This window comes from Periplaneta americana, chromosome 2 (genome assembly GCF_040183065.1).
Source record: "Periplaneta americana isolate PAMFEO1 chromosome 2, P.americana_PAMFEO1_priV1, whole genome shotgun sequence".
NCBI classification, from domain to species: domain Eukaryota; kingdom Metazoa; phylum Arthropoda; class Insecta; order Blattodea; family Blattidae; genus Periplaneta; species Periplaneta americana.
The window spans coordinates 75,538,082-75,565,478 of record NC_091118.1 but is presented as its reverse complement, the minus strand read 5'-3'; the positions used below and the strand labels follow the sequence as shown (position 1 = coordinate 75,565,478).

General features: G+C 34.0%; 1 protein-coding gene across 2 annotated transcripts in view; it reads left to right on the top strand.

The window, feature by feature from the left end:
- The window catches only part of LOC138694346 (uncharacterized), a 233,884-nt gene that overhangs the window by 138,145 nt on the left and 68,342 nt on the right, over positions 1–27,397 (top strand). The window lies entirely within an intron of this gene.

Genomic DNA, 27,397 nt, shown 5'->3' with positions numbered 1-27,397 from the left:
GAGAACGGAAAAAATCTGTGTTGTAGCAAACTTTAACCGCAGCTTCCATCGATACATCGCGTACATCGAGGCCAGATACAATAATTATTTTACTAGACTCATGTCTTTTTATTACACTTCTGATGTTTTTTAGTTAAGAGAATTATAAGACTAATAAAACGTAAGTTCGAAATGTTATAATATTAATTCAGTGTGCATAATATTACACAGAAGCACAGCGCTTAGTTGATACAACTGGCTACGGACTGCAGAGTCTCCTGTTCAATCTCGGATGATTACCGGATCATCATAACTTCCAGAACGACTCTCAGGTCCATTCAACCTCCTATAAAATTAAGTACCGGGTCTAAGAGACTGTTGAAGCTTAGACATAGAAGGACGGAGCTTTATCTCAGTGGCCCCATATACACTTTCACGACATGTAAAATGGATACCTGCCCACTGTTATGGATTAACGGTGAAACGAGCGGTCCCGGCTTCAAATCCTGGTTCGGATAAGTTACTTGGCTTACGTTTAATCCGGATTTTACCTCAACCGTTCTTATATCAACTCCATCTCAGAGGGGGTCGGAGGTGAGAGTCACTAAACGAAAAATGAAATTAAAGAAAAATATTATTAAACACGAAGTTTGTGTGTAGCTGTGCAAACTTCATCGGAAATCACGTGATACCTAAACTTTAAGATGAGGTTATGGCTCCTATACATTTGACTTCGTCAAGGAGGAAAAAAGTATTGTCTCTAGAGTTGCCAGATTTGATTTAGGAAAAAGAAGGAAGATTTGAACAAAAAAATAGGGAAGATGTATGCCAACTTTCCACGGATTTCGTAGCATATAATTGATTGCTTATTATTTAAGGTATAAGCTCATATAAATGACACTCGAGAGGAAATTAAACACAGAATAAATATGGGAATTGCCTGTTATTATTCGGTTGAGAAGCTTTTATCATCCAGTCTGTTGTAAAAAAATCTGAAAGTTAGAATTTATAAAACAGTTATATTACCGGTTGTTCTGTATGGTTGTGAAACTTGGACTCTCACTTTGAGAGAGGAACATAGGTTAAGGGTGTTTGAGAATAAGGTGCTTAGGAAAATATTTGGGGCTAAGAGGGATGAAGTTACAGGAGAATGAAGAATGTTACACAACACAGAACTGCATGCATTGTATTCTTCACCTGACATAATTAGGAATATTAAAGCCAGACGTTTGAGTTGGACAGGGCATGTAGCAGGTATGGGCGAATCCAGAAATGCATATAGAGTGTTAGTTGGGAGGCCGGAAGGAAAAAGACCTTTGGGGAGGCCGAGACGTAGATGGGAAGATAATATTAAAATGGATTTGAGGGAGCTGGGATATGATGGTAGAAACTGGATTAATTTTGCACAAGATAGGGACCGATAGCGGGCTTATGTGAGAGCGGCAATGAACCTCCGGGTTCCTTAAAAGCCAGTAAGTAATTAAGTAAAAGCTCATTAATCATTACTCATTATCATTATTAACCCTATTTTAGATATTTAACATAAACTACAATTATTACAGGACATACATATATGTCAGGCCTACATTATCTAGGAAAACATGAAGCATCGCTGACACCACTCATATTTAGCAGATAATTTAACAGCCTGCAGTAATTTTGCATTATTTTTATTATCAAAGATAAATTCCTACATGCCTGATTGAAGTTGACAGATGTGTAGTTCAGAATTTATCAGGTTCACAGAACACTTATATCTTACATCTGACTACTTAAACTTCATTAAAGAGAACACTCTTTCAACGTAGTATTAGTGCATGGTATACTGAACAGGAAACGAATTACTTTTGCAACATTTGGAACATTCATTACATTTGAACATGCCAACTCCAGAGATAACCACTAGGTCTAGTTAAAAAAAAAATCTTTTAAAAAGTGCCAACAAACAGAACATATAAAAATAAATCTCTGCGGTAGACTCGTTGAAAATAATTATTTTGCGCGAAAATAAAACGTAGATAAGAGTAAAATTATGAAAGATGTATTTTAAAGCGAAAAAAACGTAAGAATATGAGAAAATGTACAATTTGGCAACACTGTAATGTGTTTCACGCGACTTACAAGAGAACCATCCCAGGTCACGGTGCTTGAATTTAATGGAAATGTATATTTAAGCTAATTTTCGTTTGTTAAGAAACGTGGTGATAGTTGTTCGTTTCGCTTTTTCCTCGTTTACGAAATATATTCACTTGAAAATCGTTGCTACATATACCACTTCTTGCGCGCACTAGGATACTCACAGTTCCGTGACACCGTATCTATCTCGCATTAATACTCTAGTTATTTTCTTCTCTTAACTCACATTAATACATTATTAGTGCAATGTATGGCTCCCGTCATTCATTCGTATACCATCCAAATCCATAGGTATGCAACTGGAAATCTAGGAATAAGACTGTACATATGTTTTCAAGAACCGAAAGGGGAATTTGGACCTAAAGTAAAACAACGTGTAGACAAACACAAGCCACTTAACGTCGTTGTCGATGCAGGTAGTTTCGGTAAACTGGCAAAAATTCGCGGTAGAAGATGGTTAAGAGATGTATTTCTTGCGGATGTTAAGAAAGACACTAATACTTCCGGATTCCTGGAGTGGTCAGATAGATGACACTGTATTTACTGCTGAAGAAGGAAACAATATTTTACATTGTAAAGGAATTAAAACAAAAATTATCCCTCCAAAATCTACAAGATTTGTGCAACCCTAGGTTGTGTATTTTTTTAGACAATATAAAATTGTAATTCGAAGGCTAGAAAAGTATTTCAAACATAAAATAATCTGTGAAAACAATCCAGATACATTCCACGATAGCGGCTACATAATGACATTACTAGGGAACGGAATTTGGAGTAGTAAAAGCTAGTATTGGCATATACACAACCATTTGTTTACAACCCTTTATACCAAGTCCTCCCCTCCATGACATACTCGCAGATCTCTGCACTTCAACAACAGGTGAACGGGACAGTTGTCGCATAAGAACTTCAACATGCAGGTTTGCAGTTCAGAGTAGTGAAGTGCAGGTGCAATGCCGAAAGTGAAACCAACTAACAATACAAAATTGAAAGACTATATTTGTAAAAGCTCCAGATAGAGTATCAAAATTCAGGAAACAATTCCCGATGACGCGGCTGCGATTCAAATACGCCAGGAACTGCTAAATGATAGAACAATCTAAAAAGAAGTCATGGATATTAAGTCAATTTTTAAATTTTACCGGATGCCATTATTTGGTTAGAAAAGTCAGGAGTAGAACTAGTTGAGCAAATAAATATTATAAGGACTATTGTAAATAAACTGAGTGCAATAGAAGGTGAAGTAGGAAAGGGTGTTGGTGAAAAAATGAACATAATTTGATTAAAAATTATAGGTATAGTATTCTTAGTCGGATTTCAGATGTACTAACAAAGACGTGTCCCAATGACGTCATTCAATATGTGCATTTAATTGACGTATCTTGTTTCAAGTATTCTCCAATTGTCTCTGCAGATGTAGAGCGGAGTTTTTCCATGTTAAAAATTTCCTTCCTTGCAACAGAGCAAAGTTGTATTTTGAAAATTTGGAAATGATATTTACAATTTATTATAACAAGGCACAGCAGGAATAATTGCTTTATCAACAAAACATAGCCATTAATTGAAAATGTCATTTCGTTTGGTTCTACATTTTGTTCAACATTTAGTGATACTGTATTAGGCTATATTGTAAATATTGTAGTATATTGTATATATTGTAAATACTGTAGTATACGTACGTTGTATACATGTTGTCATATTTCATTATATTGTAAATAAGTGTATTTAGTTTAATACTCTCCTGACAGAAAAACATACATATTCAGAGGCGAGTTCCATACAGAAGACAACTATCAGGCATCAATATTGCCACTGACACGCGAGGATGTAGAGATTGATATTTAATTATGTATATTTGCAATGTTGCGTTGCCAAGAAAAACACATGTAGTTCAAAATGAAATGCAGATTATGTATGTAGAAAACTATATGTCATTAAACTATAACATTTGTTTATTCTGAAATACGTTTACAGCACGTTGCGAGTAAGTTTGTATGAAGTGGACTGTACTCGTCCATGCAGCTCGCTTGACAGTCACTGAGCTACGAATATCTATACTACATTTCACCATTCGTTATAATACTCCAAATCCCTTTCCCTGGACATTACATTCATTTGTGTACCACCAGTTTCATTCACCTGTCCTCAAAGACATCCTAATATATGCGTGGCAGAGGTGGATATGAAACGGAGAAACATGTGAGATTGATAATGTTCTTGCAACAGTGATGTGTGTGTTACAGAAGAGTGTGAAAAACAGCCTATACAGGGTGTTAAAAAAAGTATCCATTATTTTAGAAGATGCTAGTATGCGTCAAAATAAGAAAATACTGTCTAATAAACATGGGTCCTACAACACATACTTTCTGAGATCTGAACACTTGTTCATAGGAGGTGCTCAATGTGACGTCCATTCATGCCCTTAGGCACTCTTTGAAATTGACCTGGTTGTTCTTGTTAACCAAAAGTCTAGGGGATTTAGGTTTGGGGAACGAGCAGGCCAAGGTGCGAGGCCTCCCCAATCAATCCAGCGGTCCTGAAATATCAGCGTCACGTGTTCACGCTCATTGCGGAAAATATGTGCTGGTGTGCCATCCATCATGCATGAACCATATCTGTAATCTTTGCTGACATTGCACATACTCCAGCAAGGTAGGCAAAACGTTAATAAGCAAGTTCTGATAACGAGTTCCAGTTAATCTCTGTGGTAGCACGTATGGCCCTTAATCTATCACCAAGAACGCCTGCCCATACGTTAATTGAGAATCGGTCCTGATGCTTTATTTCAACTGCATGGGAATTTTCATCAGCCCGCACATGCTGATTACGAAAATTCACAACACCATCTTTGTTGAACCCCGCTCATATCCGCAACCAAACTTTTGGTTTCATTATTCCATGCCAGGGGTGTCAACTACGGTATCATTACCTGGTAGTCTGCTGTATGCAGGCCAGGAATGCATTGCCATAAATGGACGTTACATTGAGCACCTCCTATGTACAAGTGTTCAGATCTCAGAAAGTATGTGTTGTAGGACCCATTTTATTAGACATTTTTTCTTGTTGTGATGCATACTATCACCTCCTAAAATATTGTATACTTCTTTTTAACACCCTGTACAAAATGTTTGCACAGTTTGGACTGTTGAATGGCTCTTCGACCACTTCATTTCGAATCCACACTACCATATTTAAGGTGTCACAAAGTTAATGCATATTCTAAGTTCAAATTGAATTTGTATTTCAACAAGAGTAATGTATTAATGTGAGTTAAAAGAAAAAGAAAATAGACTAGAGCATTAATGCGAGAGCTGTGATACGGTGTCGCGGATCGAGTGCGCGCAAGAAGCAAGTAGCATCGATTTTCAAGTCATATTTCGTAAACTAGGAAAACGCGAAAACGAACGACTATCACCAACGAACGAAAATTAGCTTAAATATTTATGCATTTTTAGTCCCACGCCGTGGCGTCGCGGTCTAAGGCATCCTGCCTAGGACTCGCGTTACGGAATGCGCGCTGGTTCGAGTCCTCATGGGGGAAGAAATTTTCTCATGAAATTTCGGCCAGTGTATGGGATCGGTGCCCACCCAGCATCGTGATGCACTTGGGAACCTACGATAGGTAGCGAAATCCGGTTGCGAATGCCAGCTATAACGGCTGGGGGGATCATTGTGCTAACCACACGATACCTCCATTCTGGTTCGATGATCGTCCACCTCTGCTTCGGCATGTGAGCGTGAGGCCAGCAGCTGGGTGGTTGGTCTAGGCCCTTCACGGGCTGTAGCGCCACGGATTATTATTATTATTATTATTATTATTATTATTATTATTATTTATGCATTTTTATTAAATTCAAGCAGAATGACCTGGAACAGTTCCCTTGTTAGTAGGCCTACACCCGCACGTCTCAATATTTTGTCTGTATAGGCCTAGATGTAATATTTTAACTTACGTATCGTAACATCGACTGAGTCTTAACATTACAACTAGACAAAGTTGCTTAAGGGGTTAGGTACAGCTTACAGCAGTAAAATTTTGGAAATATTCAACATCTTTTTCCTCCATTACTGTGTCTTGTACAATAATGAAACTTAGTATGTGTAAACACTGTCCTGCTATATAAAAATAAAAAATATATTTTTAGGATTAAAAATTATTTATATATATTTTTTAAATTCAAAATAGTGGGAGTTCATTCTGCAGTGATGAAGCGTTTCCCACATAACTCAAAAACTATCCAACATTCTGTGATGAAACTTTTTGTATGTACAGTAGAACCCCGATTATCCGTCACCCTATTAACCGACTGGTGGATTAACCGTCTGTCTTTAGTTTTTTTTTTTTCTTTTTTTGCTGCAGAAATATATTAAGTGCTGCACATTGTATTAGGACGTTATTTTTGTTTTACAGAGTGTTATTACAAGCCTTTTCCTTTACACAGTTTGGTCTAATGTTCGAATTGTCGTACTGTATAACTTCTATATGAAAATTTCATTTAATTTAATGTTTTGTACGGGTGTCAAAAGAAGTCTCATTGTGCTAAGAATAGAAAAAAAAGTGTAAATAATTTAATGTTTTGGGGAAAAAGAAACCGTGGCTCATTTCGCATCAGAATACGAGATTGGAGTGTATAAAGTAGGCCTAGGTAAATCTATAACACGAGACCTTCACTACTCATATCTTTCCACAGACAGCCATTGTAAGGAGTTTTCTTGCCCCTTAAAAAACCCGTCGTTGATAACCAGATGTAAATTAGTGAACTTCTGATCCGCTATCTAAACGCAACATCAAGAAGGGAATTACGGAAGTGTAAAAGCATTATTCACTAAATTTAAGAAAATCTTTTATGGTACGGATTATCCGATTTTTTCGATTAACCGTCTTTACCACGGGTAATAGAGGTTCTACTGTATTTATACATGTCATATCTACAATATGATGCAAAATCACTTCTCTACCTTTGATAGGTTGTCTGATAAAAATAAATTCATTTTAAAAAATGGTCAAATAAAAATAATATTATTTATTAAGGAATGTAGCTGAAAGAGCATAATATTGTAAACATGAGTTTCAGCAATAAAATAAAACAGAGAACATGAAGAAGTTAACAGGTTTATGAGTTATGATGGAAACGCTTCTTCATTGCACAGTGAACTGCCACCATTGTGAATTTTGAAAAATATAAATATAAGTATTTTTTTAAATCGTAAAAATATTTTTTTTCATATAGCAGAAGGACAGTGGTTTACACATACCAATTTTCATTATGGTACAGGATACACTAATGAAGGAAAAAAATATTGAATATTTCCAAAAATTTTACTGCTGTAAGCTGTACCTAACCCCTTAAGCGTGAATGGCTCGTGTTATTCTGGGCGGCTAAAAACCGCGACCTCCATGAACTAAGTCGCTTGAAAAATGGTATAATTATTGTCTCTGAATACGGATATGGCACTTTACTTCATATGGCCTAACTTCTGACGTGAGGAAGTAAAGATAAAATGAAGTGATGTTCTTAAACACGGCCCTAAGATCTCGAAATAATGCAAATGGAATTACCCGTCAAACCTATGAGCTCCAACTGTTGCTTAACATCACGATATTGATCTGGCCTGTATCACTGAACCTCGCTCGCCTCAAGCATCTTTCAAAACTACAAATCAGAAATTATTCAACAATCCGAACCGGCAAGGAAGAATTGAATAAGAGGAGAAACTGCGAAGCAAATCAAATATACTTATTCCTTATATTTTCGAAGTTTTATAGACTCAAAGGCACAGAAATATTTATCCAACTTGAATATATGGAAATATTAATTGCCTTAATGTGAACCTACCTTCACATTCACAAATTTGAAAACGACTTGAATTTACAAGTTAATCGACATACATATTAGTCACCGGCGTAGCTCAGGCGTTAACGCGTTTGCCTGCTGTTCCGGAGTTGCGCTCGGGCGTGGATTCGATTCCCGCTTGGGCTGATTACGTGGTTGGGTTTTTTCCGTGGTTTCCCCCAGCCGTAAGGCGAATGTCAGGTAATCTACGACGAATCCTCGGCTTCATCTCGCCAAATATCATATCGCTATCACCATTTCCATCAACGCTAAATAAGCGAGTAGTTGCTACAGCGTAATTAAATAACCCAAAAAATATATTTTTATCATGATAACAGGTCGTAGAACTAATAATATTTCAATCATCTAAAGGCGAATTTTTAACGGAACACTTAATTATATAGGCCTACAGTTATGGTAATAAAAAAGAGGTGCCCAAACCTTTTTATTTGTAGGACTAGTAACCACTCGTATAAAGGCCACATGTTATACTAAAGATAATTTCTCGAAATACAAATAAATATATAAATTTAAACATAACGATGGCTAAGAAGTGATAGTATTTACAAAAATGATCATTTAGTTTAACTACATTATTATTTTCACAAAAATGGACAGTTATCTAATATTTCGTCCTGAAGTAGAAGATCTTGCAGGGCAGAAACATGGTATATAAAAATTTTGTCTCGTTTTGAAAAAAAAAAAAAAAAAAAAAAAACAGTTATTTGAATCTCCTGCAAATTTACAGATATGAGGTATCACTTCTTAGCCATCGACAGATTTGTTTTTCTGTGTATATACTATTTATTCCATGGTTAGAAGCTATCCACAGTTTTGCTAATCTCAAATTAATTGAAACACCTTCGCGTTACCATATTATCATCAACAATAGTGCATTCTCAAGTGACTTGAATAATTCTTTGTCCTTTGAAAACACAAACATTTATTATTTATTTCTGGACCAATAGAATCTGTTTTATTTTGCAGTTTTCACTTTTTCGAATATTGGATATTTTCAAATTGAACATAATATTTTTAATGTACACTCACGGAAAGAAAAAATTACCGGCTTGAAAACGTCTTCATGACGGCGATGCAGTACACCAGCATCAAAATTTTGCATCAGACTACCTTTATGATTCCTCTTAATGTCTTCCATGTCCCATGTCACACCTTTAGAGCGAATTTAACCCTGTTCTGCCGTTATCTTTTTCTGATTTATAATATAACTCACAAAACTTCCAATGTAGGGGAGTTAGGCCTAAAATGACATACTTGGGTAAAATGACATACTATGTGTTTTGTGAAAACATTGTAAGCTGAGTTTGAATTTACAGCTTTATAGTGCACAGAAGCTGGAAACAGTGGTTACATCCAAGTTTTAGCAAGCGAAGGCGCTTTTTGGTGAAGCAGGTGCAACTAAAGGAAAAAAGTGCACGACGATATAATATTGTTGAGGTATGTTATGTATTTTTGTCCTTTCAAGCTTCAGATATTAGTGAAATAATGTTCATGACTGAAAACATGAATATTTCCCTCTATAAAAAGTATTACAATATCCAAATTCATAAAGAGGTTAGGTCGTACTAACACTACTTCTTATTCTTCTTCATTCCGGGTAAAATGACATACCACCTACTTGGCTAAAATGACATACTATGTCATTTCACCCAAGTGCATGTTTCTGACTGGAAATGAGAAGCCATATATTATGGGCGATAGCGATTTGCAAAATTGTCAAATTTGTTTACAATGGCTGATTAGTGATTACTTCTGTGAAATTATGGATTATATGGTGACTCCAGCCACTTGATGTCTCTTTCTTCGGGCCTTTGAAAACATATGATCCGGCCGTTACAAAGTGGCTGAAGAACCATCCTGGATGGGTGATTACACAGTTTCAAATTGCGGACATTTTCTGAAGTCTATGGAAAAGCTGCAAACATCACCAATGCATTGGGTGGATTTTCTTCAGCAGGAATTTGTCCACTCAATTCGAACATATTTCCTGATCACTTATTTAGTCCTGCAGCTCCCACAGACAGACCTCTAACGAATGCAGTCCCTACAGATGGGCCAAAGGGTGCAACACAGAAGAGCAGTTCAACAACAAGAAATGCAAAAGAACATATGATAGAACCATCATCACTAACTGCACCAGCTGCGGAAGCGTCACAAAAGAGGCCTTCAGCTCATGTGACACAGCAAGAAATCTCCCCGATTCCCTCTGGACTAGATCTGTGGCGAGAAGAAAGAGAACACATGAAGGGTCCCAAATCGAGCATCTCTTTTATTAACCAATTAAAATTAAAGGAAGCTGAAAGAAGAGCTGTAGAAGAAAGGCGTTCAGCTAGCAGAGGAAAAACACAGCTTCAATTTGATCTAAGCAATGGGGACCAAGATGAAGAGAATGACTTCGATGGTGATGTTGAGAACGATGCACCTTGTCTGTACTGCAATGAATTTTACAGCCAATATAAACCAGAAGAAACATGGCTACAGTGCAAGAAATGTTTCTCATGGGCACACAATGAATGTGCAAGTGTATCTAAGGAACAAACATTTTTTTGAACTATGTAAAAATTAACTTAAGTGTGTTATTTTACCCTAATAACTTGGGTAAAATGACATAGTTTGTCTATTTTCAAACATACATTTCAGTTAAAGATTGTCAGTATTTTCCACTTTCTGTTGATCTTAATATATGTGTTAATGTTGTATCAGTTATATATAATTGGTCAAAACAAATTTGGTAAGAATACATATTTTTTTCAAGATTTCCTTAAGGTATGCCATTTTAGGCCTGGTTCCCCTATGTGTTGACTTTTCCGTTCGTTCCGGAAGTATTGCCTCACCAAAAAAAAAAAATAAATAATAAATAAAACAAATTTGCTTAAGATAGTCAGTGTCGTTCAATTCCTTCCAGAATATCCGCAGCAAATGCATCACTTCAGATTCGATCATCTCGCAACAAAACTGGCATGGTTTGAATTTTGTACGCGTGGAACGTCTGTGCAAAATTTTTCACACCTCCGGAAAAATCAATAGATACAATGTTCGGATTGGGGGTCGGAAAATTGAGATTTTGGCGAAAACATGGCATGAAATCGTGTTTCGATCTGATGTTTTCCGGGAAACGAACGGAGCACAAGTTGAGGTGTATCCATGAAAACTTGATGAGTTGAGATATCATTTGCTGAAAATCGCGTCCCTATATCTAGCGTAGTTTTTCAGTATAAATGTTTATAATCAGGGAGAGACTTTATATTCATCCTGTACATTACAATATCAAGATTAGTTTTAATTTTATTGTATTATTGTGCTTTGTATTCACGATGAATAATGCTTATAACTGTACCGTTTAGCACGGCCGGTCACTTTATGTTTCCGTGAGTGTACCTATGCCATTTACAAAATGTAGTACTCATGAACTAAATGGCATGGACAAAACCTGTTTGAACATTTGAGCGTTTCTAATATGGGCTATGTACATTTCCCGTTGGATCCTATCGTTATGAATGTTAAAAGTAGGCTGGGGTGAAGTCTTGGGGTTAATACAGAGAGAGGCAGCGAAAAGTTACTGCTCTATGCAGGAGATGTGTTTGTTGAACGCACGTTATTACGTAGTGTTGCATTACTACACTTGTTATTGAACATTATTTGTGTTATTTGTAACTCCACTCGTCAACTAAACACTTCGTACGCTTCCCGCTGTCCGCGCACTCCATCCCCACCACTCGGGAATTTTAGATGCGGTAACTTTTCGCTGCCTCTCTCTGTAGTATGGGTTTCCGATACTGATTAGGAAGAACTTGGGTCTCCGGACCCAGGGACTTATCAGAACTCGTCTGAAGTTGGAACTGGCTCTATCAGGGCTGAGGCAGGCTAGCCCATCTGTCAGCATCCGATTAACGAGAACTACACCGGCCATCTGTCAAACTTGGACTACGATCGCATACATAGGACGCTCTCCTGCGGTGGCCGTGTATGTGTGATCAGACCTTCTGTCTGTCACACAAGCGGTGCGGGTTCGACTCTCGTTCAGCTTGGAATTTTTCGATCCATAATGATAATTTCGGACAAGGTCGCAGTTGGGATTTTTCTCGGGATTCTCTCGTTTCCGCAGTGGACGTTTTGTCAGCTCACAGAGATGTATCGTTGGCTGTAGTCGAGCAGCATCTACATTCCACATCATTCCGTAAACATTTCTCCATTTCATTATCATTCCATAGCATTCCCCGAACGCCGGTTGGCGACGCACAGTGGGCATTTTATCGCGCCAAATATAAAAAAAATGTTTCCTGGAATAGCAGTTAACTAGAATAAGTGTTTCATTTAAAGGATAAAGCAACTTTAGTGAACATTTTAATTCTCAATTGCACTGGTAGCCGTATAATAGAGAGATTCTGGGTTCGATTTTCGATATCTCTGTTAAGAGTTTAATCTCTCCCCACTGATTATTGTGTATACTTTGTATTATACAAAATTTTACTTCAAATATTTAAGAGAAGCACCTTCTGAAATAAACTGAAATCAAATTAATCGAATTTGAAAATAATAATGACAAAATTCCTATTAACAGACCAATTTAAAGTAGGCTACATGTTCTTTCTTTTTTGATCCAGTAAGGGTAAGAGGCAACTGTACTTTATTTTCACATTTCAAGGGTATCTTCCGATGCTTTAGTGTCTAGTGCAGGCATAAGTATTGGGAGCAGATACTATAGCATATTCAGTAAAGAATGCTACTCCTCTGCATAAAATATAAAAATTGGTGTCGCGAAAATGTGAAATAAATTAATACGGAACTTGTTTACGATTACGAAACAATCTTTGCAGTCTGTTTTTAGCTGTATAAGACTTACTTCTTCCTCCCCAAGAATAAATATCCTTTTCGTTTTCGTCTTCTCGTTACTATCTTTTATTTCTACCGCATGTTCTACAACTTGCAAAGAGAGCTTGAACTTCAGAATATAGCTTGTTATTTTTCTTTTTAGGCACTAGTCTTAAGGAGTTAGGTACAGCTTACAGCAGTAAAATTGTTGTAAATATTCAACATTTTTTTCCTCCATTACTGTATCTTGTACAGCTGTCAAAAGAAAAAGTGGCCGCTCTCCTGAAACAAAGTTCGCTTCGGGTATCTTCGCTACAATTCGGAGACAGGCGATGTTACATGTTGTTGGACCACGTTGCCTGATATCTACAGTTATAATTGAAGTATTCTGTGTGTTATCGATAGCATAATGGTAGCGTTCAGGCCTCTTATTCATGAGGTCCTGCGTTCGACTACAACCACGTGCTTTTTATGTTCTTTTTTGTTCTGTTTTTGAGAGAGACAAACTATACATAATGGCTCCTTTCTCTTTTACGATTATTTTAGTAATTAACATCAGGTTCATTAATATATTATGCCATGACTTTATCATTATGATATTGTGGCTGCAAATGGAAAGAAAAAAGATTTTATTCTCAATAAAAATATCTTTCGTGGCATAAATAAAACAAATTTACTGGCGTCGGCCTTAAAACATTCAAACAATTAAGCGTTCAAAAAACAAAACAAAAAGCCACAATTCAATATTTAGTCTATCTTCCTCTTATCTCGATCATCTTGCAATCGAGTGGGCATGGAATTGACTAGTCTTTGCAAATAGCGACTGTTTTTAGACACGATATTCCAGGCATTCTGAACATACATACATAAGTGTTCTGTCCATGGGCAGGTCTTTCATTGCAAACTCAGCAATCTCCAATCTTTCCTATTTTCTGCCTTCCTCTTAGTCTCCGCATATGATCCACATATCCTAATGTCGTCTATTAGTCTTTTCAACCAGAGACCCAATCAATTACTTTTTATCTTTCTAATCAGTTTCAGCATCATTCTTTCTTCACTCACTTTTTCAAACACAATTTTATTTCTTATTCTATCTGTCCACTTCACACGCACCGTTCTTCTCCACATCCAGATTTCAAATGCTTCAATTCGTTTCTCTTCATTTCGTCGTAATGTTCCTTCCCCATACAATGCCACACTCCACACAAAGCACTTCACTAGTCTCTTCCTTAGTTCTTTTTCCAGAGGTCCGCAGAAGATCCTTCTTCTTCTATTAAAAGCTTCCTTTGTTCATGTTTGCAGTTTTTCTTGGGAAGGATAGGCCTAAATGCGGTAACATCCCGTTGCTTTCCGCACACCACTACCTCTTTCGCATCTTATTAAATTCCAGGGGGCCCAAGCGTGGAGATGAGGAGAGTGGACTTAACTAATTGGGCCCTCCGGACTTCACCGAAAGTCACGGCAAGGGTTAAATATTAATTCTATCAGGATGTTTGACCCTATCAGAGATCGGGAAATCTCAATTAGCCTTTGCTCCTCGCATCCTGGACTAGCTTCTACGAATCATCAGAAAATCTTAGAGTGTGATTGGGCCAATTTTTCCGAAAATGTTTCCACACTTTTGCCCTCGTAGCTCAGCAGACGAACGTCGGAATTTAGATGTCAACGTCTCAGGTTCAATTCCTCGTTACTCCTTTTCATTTTATTGTGGTTCAAGATAGTATACTGTAATAATACAAAAAGAAAAACTAATAGCAGTATTATGCAACTGGATTTTTCCAAACCTAATATTAAATGTATGTTATTTATATTGCTAAAGAACGATTACAATATAAATAACTTGAATATTATTTATACAGTATCACTAAAGAACGATAACGCAATATAAATGATAAATATAGGTTTGTTTAATTAATATAAGATATTATATAATACGTATTTAATTATCTAAATAAAATAACCTATTTTACGAAGAAAGATGTTTATTTGTGCTATAATAATTACTTACATAAAATACAGATTATTTATATTGCGAAAGAACAATAACAATATAAATAACTTGAATATTATTTTATAATGCTAATGAAGGAAAACAATATAAATGATAACTTGAATATTATTTATATCGCTAAAGAACGATAACAATATAAAAAACGTGAATATTATTCATATCGGAATTTCACAGATTTATTACAGATGTATTTAAGAAATTGTAGAAGAATAGTAATTAGTAACAGTGTCCTATTTATTCTTCTTGGAGCCAAATTTGTAACTTTTAAAAGTGTGGTTACTATGTTGAAGTGTATGTGTTGCAACGGATGCTTGATTTGTTATGTATGTGAGTCAGTTATGGGATGCTTGATGTCGTCGCAATATCGTAATTATAGTTTGATTGTGTCTGTGTGACTATTGTGTATTAATTTATGATGTATGGTACGGAAAGCTGCATATTTGTGTTATAGAAGTGTTACGTATGTGTGTTGTTAATGTTTTTGTATGTTTCAAATTGATAACTGATATTTGTTTTGCAATCGCAATGCCTAATTTACGGATTGTTTATGTTTTGTTTACATCGCGTAAGCTAATTTAATTTTCTTTTCCATTTCTCTTTATGCTTATCTTTTTTGTGTATAAAACTATAGCCCTAACATACATATGTAAAATAGAGCTAACCCCCATTGGAGATACTGTAGCTACAATAGTAATCATTATTATTCATATCGTTATAAAACGATAACAGAATACAAATGATGACTTCAATTTTATTCATATCTCTAAAGAACGATAACAAAAATATAAATAACGTGATATCCATAAAGAACGATAACTGGATATAAATGATAATTTGAGTATCATTTACATCGCTAAAGAACGATTAAAAAATAAAATGAAAACTTCAAGAAGGCCCGAACCCAGAACCTTTGAATCATTAAACAAGCACTCTACCGCTGGTCTGCGAGGAGCAGATATGGAACACTTTCATAGTTCCGGAACTGCTTGTACAAGCACATGCATCGTGTAACATCGCCGCGACCCGAAGTGGACTTTGAAAATATTCGCTGTTCACGAGTGCGGCCACTTTTTTTTTTTTTTTTTTTGACAGCTGTACAATAATGAAAATTGGTATGTGTAAAATACTGTCCTTCTGCTATATGAAAAAAAAATAATACCTTTACGAATTAAAAAAAATATTTATATATTTCTTTTTCAAAATTCAAAATATTGGCAGTTCACTGTGCAGTGATGAAGCGTTTCCCTCATAACTCATAAACTTGTTAACTTTTTCATGTTCTCTCTCTTTTATTTTATTGCTGAAACTCATGTTTACAATATCATGCTCTTTCAACTACATTTCTTAATAAATAATACTTTTTTTAGTTTGTGTTAGAAGAAAATATTGATATTTGACCATTTTTTAAAATGAATTTATTTTTTATTACACAATCTATCAAAGGTAGAGAAGTGATCTTGCATCATATTGTAGATATGGCATGCATAAATACACATACATCTGAATCGTAAAAATATTTTTTTAACATAGCAGAAGAATAGTGTTTTACACATACTAATTTTCATTGTTGTACAAGATACAGTAATGGAGGAAAAAAATGCTGAATATTTCCAAAATTTTACTGCTGTAAGCTGTACCTAACCCCTTAAGCTTGCGATAAAAGGATGACATGTCACAAAGAGGTTGTGAAGTAAATCTTCATTTGTAGCAATCCGTGAATATTTTCTAGGATGTGATTTTCCGAACTCCCTGCAGTCTTTATGCTTATGTAGGCCTCTTCGGGTATTTTCGATGTTGTGACAAGGAAGAATTTTACCATATCTACAGCATGTATTAGCAATTTATGTACACTTACTGGCATGTAATATATATATATATATATATATATATATATATATATATATATATATACACATATACATATACATATTAGTCATTCCTAATTGGCGGATACTAATGCTTAGTTAATTAATTTGTTTTCTATCACAAAAACTAGTTTTGAAATTTGGGACGACCCATGAACTTGCTTTATTTTTGCTATAGGGTATTCATGGGTGTCTTTTAAATTTTTAAATATTTCAGCAGCACCCCTTCTCCCTTTCTATCTTAAAGCATTTCGAGTGGCATAACGTAGGTTCTCTGTAATATGTTCCTCCATTTGATTCTCTCTACCTGCTCCTCTTCGAAGATTCGTGAAGGATTTGCGGGATGGACATCTACTTATACCAGGACGAGATGTTTGAAGTGTAATGCACTGTTGAAGCAAATGTAATAATTTTTAATTACTTTGTTAATTTTCTGTTAATTTTTACACCACCTCCTTTTCAAACTCGGTAAAAATTTCAAAAGATAAGATTTAATCTTACTTTTGATAATCTGAAAGGCCTAGGAGAGGTATAAATATAGAGCTTTCGTTGTATCTGTCGTGCTGAAGACTGTACTCTGCCCGACTCTTTGAATACTTTAAACAGCTTCACAGATAGATACACAGCCTCAAAAAATTAAATTTCTCTGAAGGCCTGAACAGACGTGAATTAAACCTATACCACCAATTGCACGAGTAACTATATAAAAATATCTGGGTAGGAATGCGTACAATTGCGTACATTTTTTACAACTCAAGTTAATACTTAGAGTCGCTCGAAAGTAAATATTTTTAATGGATACCGTAAAAGGCCGTATATTTGATTTTAGAAAGAGAAAATACGTACGTCCATCTTCATTTTTCATTATAAGCTATCCAGAAATATCGACACAAAACTGCGTAACACAGCGAAGAAACACTGCTGATTAGAAGCAACTCGACCGCGCATGATTTACAATAAATTAAAACATTTTATAACAACATATTATGATAATCAAGCCATATGTTATTGATGGTGAAAAATAGTACTACTTTGGCCCCATAAAATGCTCATTTAGTCCACTGTGCGACACAGGGAAGGAAGGGGCTATCTTAAGGACGAGTGGATTTGCCACAGCGAAACTTAGTGTAGTCAGCCGGCGTGGGTTTGGGAGCTTGAGGGTTAGCGCATTAGATCTTGACCAGAATCAACCTGTATAGAGCGCACACTGTAAGGTGACCATATTCCTCAGAGACGAAGCTGGGACAAAATGGGTAATTATCGCAAGAATCCCCTCTCAAAGTTGAAAAAAAAAAAAGGCAAAGAAATGAGTAAGAATTATAGAGGGATAAGCTTATTGAAAGTTATGTATAAGATATATGCAAGATGTATTAACTCAACATTGAAGATGCTGAGCAATGTACAAATTAGTGAAGAACAAAGCGGATTTAGAATTGGCAGATCATGTATGGACAATATTTTTTACAATAAAACAGATTATAGAAAAATATAGTGAATTTAACGTAGAAACCCATATAGCTTTTATAGACTTAGAAAAAGCTTTTGATAAAGTAGACCGCCCCTTACTTTGGAGGATAATGCAAAAAAGAGGATATCCGATACATTTAATAAAAACTATTCAAAGTTTATATGAAGATACAAAAATGGTAATTGAAATAAATGGAAAGTTAACAGAAGAGAGTAGAACGAACTGTGGTTTAAAACAGGGTGTAGCCTACCCCCAACGCTTTTTAATATATATTTGGACATTCTTGATGAATGGAAACAAGTAGTTTATGGGGGTTTTAGAATTGGACGAAACAAAATATTGAACACATTATGTTTTGCAGATGATATAGTTTCAATTTTTGACGGAGAGGACAGGCTACAAAAAGCAGTTTGTCAACTAAACAAAATATGTAAGAATTATAATATGATAATATCAAAATCTAAAACTAAAGTAATGGCGTTCCAGGGAAGAAACTCAGTAAGGACAAAAATAGTAATAGAAGACAAAGTAATAGAACAGGTTTGACACTTCCAATATTTAGGCTGCGATGTAACTTATGAATAAGAGCAAGACATAAATAAGAAAACACAAAAATTTCAACATATTTGTGGAACAGTAAGACGTTCATTGAGGAATAAAGTAAGAAAAGACACACAGCTAAGATTTTACACAACGATGGCACTACCAGTGGTGATGTATGAAGTGAGACCTGGGTCCTGAAGGAAAAAGAAAAGAGTAAAATTCAGGCGGCTGAAATGAACTTCCTACGGGCTGTGAAAGGTTGTACACGAGAAGAACATATTATTAGAAATGAGAAGATTAGAGAGGAAGTAAAAGTACAACCATTTCTACAGCAAATAGAACATAGATATAATTGGGTGGAACATCTAGGGAGAATGACAGAAGACAGAATACCGAAGATGGCAATGGCATATAGACCTAGAGGAAGAAGAACAATAGGAAGACCAAAAAAACGCTGGACTGAACGGATGTGAGATCGGAACAGGCGAAGACCTAATCCGTGAAAGCAGATGATGATGATGATGATGATGATGATGATGTGATGAATCCCCTCTCGGTAATTTTTCGGAAGTACAAGCCTACACTCTAATATAAGTACAAATATTTTTCTACACGCGGCCATAACTGCCTCTTGCAGCTTCTATTATTCTACAGGGACATGAACTTATGAGCCATTAAAACGTAAATAATCTTAAGATTATAAAACTGATTCAACAATGTTATATTATTAAATATAAGATTGGCGTATGTAACATGTTAGAAATTTTACTCATTTTATGTATATTATTGTCTTTCAGTCAGTTCATATTCTCTTTGCAACAATGAGTGCTGCCATGGAAAAATGTATAACAGTAAGCTTTTTAATTATCGCTTGCGTTTATTTGACAAGGCAATAATGAGTGCGGGTCTAACGTTATTTTTTACGGTTATTTTTCTTTCACTTTTCATTGCAACGTTGTTGTAGCTATATTTCATATCGCAACATATCAGTACAACCAAACACAAAAATGCACTTTCCAAGGCTACTCGGAAGAAGATGTCTTTGCTTCCAACAGTAATTGCAACATCGAGTCGAAAATCTCAATTTGCATTCGACTTATGTAAAGCTTTTCTTGCTGCCGAAACCCCTTTGTGGAAAGTACAAGGTTGTGGGTCTAGTGCAAGGTTTTTGTAATTGCTTTTTATTGCGTATTTTAGCTATTTATAATGTCTTTTTACCTGCCTATTTTAGCTATTTATGATGCCTTTTTGCCTGCCTATTTTAATGATTCATAATGCCTAAACATCCGGTCTCTGCTCATAACTATTCACTAGTGTTGAAAATTAAAGGGGTACATCCAACTTAATAGGTTAAAAAATGTTTGTCCAAAATCTGGAGTATAGAATTTTCTCTTTTTGTATGTGGAAGACTTTTTTAAATATCTCTATTTCTTTCCTAATTATGGACAAAAATATGCACCAGGAGAGTACTAGACAGCACCGCCTGTTGGTGCGTTTGTCTTTCATTCTCTGAAACTTAAAATTTCAAACCATTTTCTTCATAATTGAAAAACTATTAAAGATAATTGCATGAAATTTTGTATAGATATTTTATACATCTTGATTACACAACTTTTAACATTGTATCACTTCGGAATATGTATGATAAGAACTTTGTGTTAAATTTTAACGTACCTTGTTGACATGTTTCGACCTATTTTCTTATCATACATATTCCGAAGGGATATTTTATATGTCATGATCTACAGTGTGAATTAATTGCCTATATTTTATTCTGTTATTAATATAAAAAATCTATTTTTTGAGTAAACATTTCCAGGATATTTTAAAAATAATTTAAAAAATACTATTCACACTGCAAATAATTTTATGATGCTGATTCGCGCTGTTACCACAATCTTCTGAAATTGGCAGTACGAAAGATATTTAAAATATATATATTTTTTTTTAATTGTAGGAGCTATGAAGGAAACGATGATTGATTGTAAAAATAATTACAAAATTTCGAAAATTTAAAACAAGTCAATTTTTCTTAAACCCAAGTAGTGGTTCTTGTAAATTAATATGTGAATAATAACATCGTAAATTTTCAACTTAATTCTAAAGGGAGATATGAGAAAATGAGGCAGAAAATGTAAAAAAGGTAGTAAATATAGTAAGCCCACAACAATCATTTCCTAGCCCTTCAAGTGAAAGTTTATATCAAGTGAGTGTATAGATGTGTTTTTCGATAAGTTGCTTTTTTAGTCACCGTGCTCATAAATTAATATAACTCAGAAACGACGCGTAGTATTAATGATAGAAAGCTCAAATTTTGCATAGATCTTAAATAGACTAAGCCGGAGAGAGAACCATTTCCTCGGGAGGGACAAAGCAAAACCCTAGAATTCCCATATAACGAAGTTATGGGGAACATCATTTACCTCCTGCCTCCGTTATAGCTTGACCGTAGTACAGTATATCGGAATATGATCATTTAATAAACGTATTTTTGGGGGCATGTTTCTTATAGTGTTACATCCATATTTGAGATTTTTTGGACCGAATTGTATTGAGCTTGAACTATAGGTCAACTACAAATTATAGTAAGGCATAACTTAAAACAATCTCCCGCTTTTTCTCTCATACATACTACGAAATAGTGCTAACAGAAACATTTTTATATGAAGTTTACCTTCCTGAAGACATAATGTGAAAATGTAAACTCTATATGAATGTTCTCCATGAATATGGTTTTGTAAATTATTTAAATGCCATCACTAGGCCTTCAATAATTTCTGGCACATGCATCGACCATATATTTCTAAAAACTCAAAATAATTATAGCTTCATACCTGGCGTTCTATCTAGTGCTATTACCGATCATTATATTGTTTTTAGTTTATTAAAAATGTCTAACAATGAATACAATTCCAGGCCGTCTGTTACTCTCTCATCACAAAATATGCAACAAATTAATTATCCTGATTTGATTACGGATTTTCTAAAAGAAACCTGGGAATCGGTCCATAATTGTAATGATGCCAATGCCTGTTTTCAAATTTTCTACAATTTAATCATAAAGTATATAGATAAACAAACTATTATGAACAGTAATCAGAAAATTTCTAATAAATCCAAGAAAATAAAACCCTGGATCACGGCCGGCATTATTAATTCTATTCGTACAAGAGACAAACTTGCTTTAAAAGTTAAAAAGAATCCAAGTAACGTACAACTAAAAAATTACTACAGAGCATATAGAAATATGTTAACTCTTATCATTCGAAAAACGAAAATTAAATATTATGAATCCAAATTTGATAGATACAAAAATGAACCTAAAAAATTCTGGCAAGTTATAAATGAAGCTACAGATGTAAATGTACAAAATAAACAGCCAATCAAGGAGTTAAAAAACGATAAGGGTGAAATATTAAATTGCAGAAAAGAGATTGCAAACGAATTTAATAATTATTTTTCAGAGATAGGACACAAAGTTACTTCTAACATTAATAAGTCAAATTTTAACTCTTCTCTACAAAATGAGACACAAGATGAACATTTAGCTTCCTCCATGTTTCTTTTCCCTGTAACTGAAGATGAAATTATTATTTTGGTTAAGAAATTAAAAAATAATGTTGCTCCTGGTATAGATGGAATTAAGAATAATACTTTCAAAATTATTATCAAATATATAATAAAACCCATGGTTCATATTTTTAACTTATGTTTTGTGCAAGGTATATTCCAGATGTTTTGAAATGTGCCATAGTGATTCCAATATACAAATCTGGAGATAAAAATAATTTAAATAACTATATACCTATATATTTACTTCCAACATTTTCCAAATTGCTTGAAAAATGTTTAAAGAATAGATTAATAAATTATTTAGAAAAACATAAAATCCTCTCTAAAAATCAGTTTGGTTTCCGCAATAATGTTTCTACTGATGATGCTCTTATTAATGTTACTGGAAAAATTATCAATGAACTAGATATCGGAAACAAATGTTTGGGTATTTTCTTGGATCTACGGAAAGCTTTTGACACTATCAATCATAATTTACTTTTGGACAAACTACATACTATTGGAGTTAGAGGTATAGTTTTAAAATTATTCCAATCATATTTTAGTAACAGAAGGCAAATGACCAAAATTGAAGATCAATTTAGTGAATACAAATATATTGATATAGGTGTACCGCAAGGTACAATTTTGGGACCTATTTTATTTCTAATATATGTTAATGATCTGCTAAATATAAATTTAGAAAAATTTAATGGATCTATATATTCGTATGCGGATGATACAGTAGTTATTTTCAGTGGTTTTTCTTGGCAGGAAGCATATAGAAATGCTAATATAGGTGCTAACATTGTTAAAAAATGGCTTAATTCCAACTTCCTTTCTTTAAATATATCTAAATCAACTTTAGTTCCTTTTTCGTTAACAGCTGCCAGTGTTCAAAATTTAAAATTTAGCGATAAATATAGACTAATAATATACAGTGAAAATTGTTTAGACCCAAAAGTTGTAAATGTCCACCATTGAAAGAAGCCACGTATGTCAAATATCTGGGTATCATTATTGATCAGAATTTAAAATGGCCTCATCACATTACTTATCTTTGTAAGAGGCTTCGTAAAACAATTTATAAATTCGTTAATCTTCGATGCTATTTACCCATTAGAGTTCTACGAAAAGTTTATTTGGCCATTATTCAGTCTATCATTCAATATGGTATAATTGTTTGGGGTGGAAGTACAAAAATTAATCTTAGTCTGTTAAATTTACTACAAAAACGAATAAATAAAATTTGTTTGAAGAAACGTTTCGATTATCCAACTAAATTAATTTATTCTGAATTTAATGTATTTAATATTGAACAAATTTACAAGTATACGCTGCTAAAATTTTATCATAAAAATCGTAATAAGTTTGTATTATAGACACACAATTATGACACAAGACGAAATATTAATTCAACATTAGTAGAACCTAAATGTCTCACATCTGCTGGTCTAAAGCATAGCATAAATTTTGGCCCTCGGTTGTACAATGCTTTAACTAAATTACACCCAGAACTTCTAACATGTAATCCACTAACATATAACAAGAAAATTAGAAACGTGTTAATATCTTCAATTTGATTAAATAAATTTATAGCCTATGTGTATGTATTAATCAACCTATATTATATTTGTATTCTATAATTTTGAAATATATATTAGTCCTACTTTTCACGTGCGATATTATTCTTCTCTAGTGTTAATATTATATTATATAATTCCATTGCCGCTGTAATTATATTTTAGTTCATATTTTATTTTACTTATTTATTATTATTATTATTATTATTATTATTATTATTATTTTCTTATTTTAATATTATATCTGAGCGCTGCTCATTCGGTCACAAATTTTGTTAATACTACTGTATCTTCTTTTTATATTGCTTGTATTATTTTATTTCTATTTCTCTTGTTATATTTTATTTAATCTCGTCTTTAAGTTTAATTATATCGGGATCACTTTTCTTTTTTCTGCATTGTTGTGCAGTATGTTATTCATACATCTCTAAATGGCGGCCTGAACACCTGCAGACTTCTAACACATGCGTACAGGCAGAGCCTTTTTTAGTTACAAGCCGGGGCATGGGTAGGTTTGGCAACGCAGAGTGGAGGCGGGTGATTTTTAAGTGATATTGTGTTTGCTCATTGCTTTCGTTACACGTAACGCGTATTTTTTCAATATTACTTCATGCACAAAGGTAAGATCAAGATTCAGAGTAGTGATGTAAATTATTACGGGTTCGAAAATAGTGTTTTATTGCTATCAATTAACTATACTTCAGAATACGGCGTAAGTAGGCTACTTACATACAAAGGATGCCACTTAGAATAATTACAAAAAAACATGTTTTTATTGATAGTACGGAGGTAAATAAATAAATAAATAAATAAATAAATAAAAAAGATATTCCTTGCACCGAAAATAATAAAATCAATAATGCAACAAAGACGTAAGTTCCTACGCAGTATTCTTAAGTTCCATTCAGTTAACAAATTTGTGGCTAGCAAATTGTCAATGTTTTGCGACTTAATGGTGTTTCATCTGTGAAAGGTTTAGGATATATTTTAATATTAACTTATGCGATTATCTATCGTGTTTTTCTACAAATATTTCAGATGCCTAGAAAGTGCTGTGTGCCTATGTGTCGTAGCAACTACACTTATAATTAAAAAATAAATAAATAAATACATACTTGTTTTTTTATTGATGGTACAAGGGAAAATAAATAAATACTTAAAGAAATGTTACTTGTACCAAAAATAAACAAACTAATGACGTACTTTCGCAATACCCTATTCCAATCAATTAACCATTATGTGGCTAGTAAATTGACAATGTTTCGCCGCTTAATGTTGTTTCACCTCTGACATGAAAGGTGTAGGATATCAAATGCATTTTAATTTCATGTGATTATGTCGTGCTTTTCTATAAATATTTCAGATGTCCAGGAAGTCAGTTTTAGTTTGAACCTGGTCAGTCACCATAACAATACTGTTATCCTAAATTATTTGTTATAAACTTTTTAAAATATAATTTTAAATAAATATAACTACAGGGTGAATGTAGAGTATCCAACGCCCACTGAACGAATATTTCACTTTTATCACGCCAATGTTGCGCTATAATCGTATATGCAAGGTAGGCTATAACAAAAACCTAAACTAACCAAATCTAACCTGTGAAAGAAGCAACAAGTTATACTAAATATGTGTAAAATTGGCCTATGTCTCTATAGTGGGCGGGACATAAGTAACATTGACCAAACCAACAAAGTGATTATATGCATCTACAAATTATAGATAGTTCTGACGTATAGCAGGCATTCCGAATCTTCAACAAAACTGCAACATTTATGGGATCACAAAACAGCTGTTTACAATGACTTTGAAAACCAACGGCGTAACTTTATTGATATAGCAGGCGAGACCCAACAATTTGACTAGAATTCTGATACACACAAACCACAAATAAGAGTATAAAAATGTGGTTATACAATATTTAATAGAATAGTCAATTACTTTGTCATCCATAACCGTAAAAATTCCCAAAGACTACAACCATTTTATTTTCACTTATTTCTTGTTTTTTTTTATCACCAACACGCATTTAGTTTATAATATATCAACAATTAACGTTTGGTACGACCGCAAACATAATTCCATCGACACACACTTATATTGTAACATTAATTTACATTGGAAATCGGCATTAGCACAAACACGTGTACTGTACGGTCAGCCTCCGGGTGACAGTTAATTACAGTGTTGCCGACGTATGGCCCCGACTTGTAACTAAAGAAGGCTCTGGTACAGGCTGTTACAAAAGAAACATTATAGTGCTTCCATTTCTCAAATGAGGTATTATCGCCGCGCTGTCATGGTTAACATTCGGCAGGTCTTTGAAATTTAATTGCATTATTGTTTTCAATTTCTTATGTAGCCGCTCCAATCATTCACCTCTATTCCAATATTGCAACCTATAAGCTGCTTTCATTATTAAATGACAGCTACTTGTCTAATCCACGTGGACTAAAACCGAGGTTGCAATGTCTTGTGCTGAGGACGAACATTAAGGTATGTGATTAAAAATTATTATTAAAGAGTTATTATTAGGAGTTAAGAATGTCAACGTACTCGTATATGAAATAATAATAATAATAATAATAATGATAATAGCCATTTAACAATATAACAAACTAGTGCTTATTCTTATCGAGGAAATAGACGTGACAACGTGACGCTTAGAGTGAAACCTACAAAATTATGTTTTAAAAGCACACCGCACGTTATTGTATGATGCCGACATGTTAACCATGAGAGCGCGGCGATAATACCGGTATAGAAATTCTTATACATTCAGAAATTTAAAATAAATATTATAGCCCGGACACGTGATCTGAAGACATTAATTCATAAATTTAAGCACAGAAACTTAATCATAAACAAAAGCAAAATAGATCTTTTGAATTCAATATTTTCTAACATTAATAGAAAAAAAAAAAAAAGAGTTCAGACAAGTTTGGGGGGCAGTGGCCCCCCCACCCATAACTCCGCCTTATACTTAAAATGATTTGACTTCACTAGAATTTTGATATTTAAATTGAATGTGAAAATAATTCATAATAAGCAAAGGAGTGGACTTGAAAACTAAAATCCGTTATAATGTTTCCGTACAGCATATTAAAAATCAACTGAAAAAAAAATGACTGAGTTATATCAATTTTTGTAAATAGTTACAAATGGGGGGGCCAACTGCTAAATTTGTTCAGCACACAAAACATTGTAAGTTTCAATGAAAAAACAAGAAATTTCAAATTCCCATTCTAGTATCCTCTTCCCTTAACTCATAGGCGTTTCCTTTTCTGTTTCTTTTTTCAGCAAAATGCATATTGTACTTAATATTTTGAACTAACTGTAGCTTCTTCAATCATTTCTGCGTTTCTGTGATAAAAAATAATTTATTTTATTTTATTTTTACTATAAATGGAGGCTGATGGTAGGTACGTATTCCTTAATTTCATGTTATCTCTGATAAAAAAATACATAGTGTAATATACTCCAAATCCTACTTTTTATCACAGATCTTCGATAAAACACTTTATCATAATTATTTATATTTTTTTGTTAAAAAGCTTCGATAGTGTAATACCCGCCAAACAAGATTCTCTTTT